Genomic DNA, 3,544 nt, shown 5'->3' with positions numbered 1-3,544 from the left:
AGAGAAGACATCCTTTGTTACTAGTCAGGGATTATTCTGTTATGAAGTAATGCCTTTTGTCTTGAAAAATGCTGGAGCAACATACCAACGACTAGTTAACCATATGTTTCGTCCACAGATTGGGCGGAATGTGGAAGTCTATGTTGATGACATGCTGGTGAAAAGTCAAGATGAGGGAGGACATCTGGATGACCTGAAGGAGACGTTTGACACACTAAGGCAGTACCACATGAAGTTGAACCCTAGCAAATGTGCTTTTGGAGTATCATCAAGGAAATTCCTTGGATTTATGGTTTCCCACAGAGGGATTGAGGCGAACCTTGATAAAATTCGAGCAATATTGGACATGAAGCCACCGTGCAATGTTAAAGAAGTCCAGTCCCTCACCAGACGAGTTGCCGCCCTCAACAGGTTTGTTTCTAAAGCTACTGACAAGTATTTACCATTTTTTAAGGTTCTAAAGAAAGCATTTGAGTGGATGGACGAGTGTCAAAGAGCCTTTCAAGACTTGAAAATGTACCTCATTACGGCTCCATTGTTGAGTCCGTCCGTGACAGAAGAAGAGCTATTTTTATATCTGGCAATAACCCCGCATGCCGTGAGCTCAGCATTGATAAGAGAGGAAGGGAAAGTACAAAAGCTAGTGTACTATACAAGTAGAGCACTGAGGGGAGCGGAAGGACGATATCCACTAATGGAGAAGCTGGCTTTCGCATTAATCACAGCCTCTAGGAAACTAAGGCATTACTTCCAAGCTCATGTCATCAACGTCATGATGGATCACCCACTCAAGAAGGTAATGAACAAATTGAAGGCTGCAGGACAATTGATTCAATGGGCTGTTGAGCTCAGTGAGTTTGACGTAAAGTACTAGCCAAGGCATGCCATAAAAGCTCAAGCCCTGGCAGACTTCATTGCGGAGTTTACCTCTAGTTATAACAATGTAAGTGAGATGGAAGACAACCAGAATTGGATCGTCCATGTGGATGGATCGTCTACATAGCACGCCGAAGGAATAGGTGTGGTTTTACAATCTCTAGAAGGGGATAAACTGAAACAAAAAGTTCGCTTGCAGTACCAAGTAACCAATAATGAAGTTGAGTATGAAGCTCTTCTTAAAGGGCTGGAATTGGCCAAGTCTGTGGAAGCAAAGTCAATACTTGTCTTGGAAGATTGTCAACTAATCATGGGCCAAGTGAATGGGATGTACGAGGCTAAGGAAGAACGAATGAGGAAGTATCTTAATAGCGTGATGCGACTTATAAAAAAATTTGAGGAAGCTAACTTCGTTTAAATCCAAGGGAGGAGAATATAGAAGCAGATACCTTAGCGGAAGAAGTCCCAGCGAGTGAAGTCGTGGACAGGTTTGATGAGATTCAGTACATGCCGAGTGTAGACATCCCAGAAGTACAACAGGTGTAGAGCAAATGAAATTGGATGGCCCCTATTGTATCATACTTAAAAGACGGATGACTTCTAGAAGAAAAAGGGGAAGCTAGAAAGCTGAGGGTAAGGTCAGCCAGGTACGTTCTTATGGACGGGGTTCTGTACAAAAGAGGCTTTTCTTAGCCTTATCTCTAGCGTTTGGCTCCAAACAAAGCGAACTATATACTAAGAGAAATTCATGAGGGAGCGTGTGGCTATCATTCGGGAGCCAGATCACTCGTCCACAAAGTCGTCCGAGTAGGATATTACTGGCCAAATGTGCAAGCTAATGCTAAGGCCTACGTCAAAGTCTACGATCAATGCCAACAGTTTAGTAACGTCCCCAGGCAACCATTAGAGTACTTAACCCCAATGACGGCCCCCTGGCCCTTTGCACAATGGGGACTAGACATTCTGGATCCTTTTCCACTAGGTGTAAGGCAAATGAAATTTCTTGTGGTTGGTATTGATTATTTTACCAAGTGGGTAGAAGCAGAACCCTTAGCTAATATCACACAATAAAATGTAAAAAATTTCGTGTGGAAGAACATTATGTGTGGATTTGGAATGCCTAGAGTGCTGGTATCCGACAACGGATGACAATTCAACAATGCACTCTTCAAAGATTTTTGCATACACTTTGGGATTCAAAATCACTACTCCTCGCCCGCCCACCTATAAGCTAATGGCCAGCCTGAAGTTGCAAACCGATCTTTGCTAAAAATAATCAAGACTCGGCTTGAGGGGGTAAAGGGAGTATGGCCAAATGAGCTGCCAGGTGTTTTGTGGGCGTATAGGATGACAGTGAGAACTCTAACAGGAGAAACTCCTTTCAGACTAGCCTATGGAACTGAAGCAGTCATACCTGCAGAAGTGCACATGGCTAGTCATAGGGTGGCAGCCTACCAGGACGAAGATAACAAGGAGCAACTCCATTTAAACCTCAATCTGATAGATGAGGTAAGGTCAAACACTGAACAAAAGATGGCAAGGTACAAAAACCTTATGGCTAGGCAATATGATGCAATGGTGAAGCCAAGACGATTCAATATAGAAGACCTCGTCCTGAAAAGGGTCTCCTTAGCAACAAAAAACCCAGCTTATGGGAAGTTGGGACCTAATTAGGAAGGCCCCTATAGAGTCGTCAACTACAAAAGACAAGGATCCTATTACTTGGAAGCCTTAGACGGGAGGAAGTTGGAGCATCTTTGGAATGTTGAGCACTTGAGGAGGTACTATCAGTAAAATGTCAGCCTAGATATGTATATAACTCTGGACGAGCTTGGAGACCACGCAGAAGACTTGTTTGTGTTTCTAATATTGTTTTATTATTTTGTTTCTTTATGAACCTATGGAACAAAATTATGATTTGGCTTGTATTTGTTCTAATAAAGGCATTAGCCTAAGTGCATGCCTCGTCTGTGAACAGTATCTATATTATGAAAAATGTTTGTGGAATGTACATAATTTTGTGTGACTCCCTGATTTCCATAGTACTTTTGTTCAAATAAACACATTAGGAGGTCGAGAAGCTCAAGACGAGGAAATTCTTTGGACGCGGAGATGTGATGTCAGCCTTCCTAATTAAAATTGAAATACCCTCGTCCAAAGTAAAGGACGAGGTAAAGGATATGCCTAAGAGCAAATTTCAGTATGCTAAGGCATGTCCGTCCATATAATGGACACTAAAAGTGTAATACATGTCCAAACCATGGACGAGGAAACGCATAAACGAGTGTTTTGAACTAAAATCACATGCTAAAGCAATCCAGTCCATGGACGAGAATAATAATCAGTCTATGAACGAGCATAATGCAGGTCTAAAGCTCATCAAACATGAAAACCAACCAAGTCTAAGGACGGAAAATGCTATCAATTACCATTTCATAGACGAATTACACTCGTGAAATTCCAAAGAAAATGGTAGGAGATAAGTATATGGAATATGTACGAGTTAAATATGCATGGAAATGAAAATCTCGTTCATACATATATAAAAGAAAAAGAACAGCATTCATTCATCAAGGGTGGACGTCCTACATCCAAAAAAACCCTTGCTAAGTAAACACAAACAATTGTTTAAAACCTTGCCCTAAATGCTATGGACAAAGTGAATGTA

This window comes from Quercus suber, unplaced genomic scaffold (genome assembly GCF_002906115.3).
Source record: "Quercus suber isolate HL8 unplaced genomic scaffold, Cork oak 2.0 scaffold_944, whole genome shotgun sequence".
In the NCBI taxonomy this organism is placed as follows: Eukaryota; Viridiplantae; Streptophyta; class Magnoliopsida; order Fagales; family Fagaceae; genus Quercus; species Quercus suber.
The sequence above is the reverse complement of the archived record's forward strand: the minus strand, read 5'-3'. Positions refer to the sequence as shown.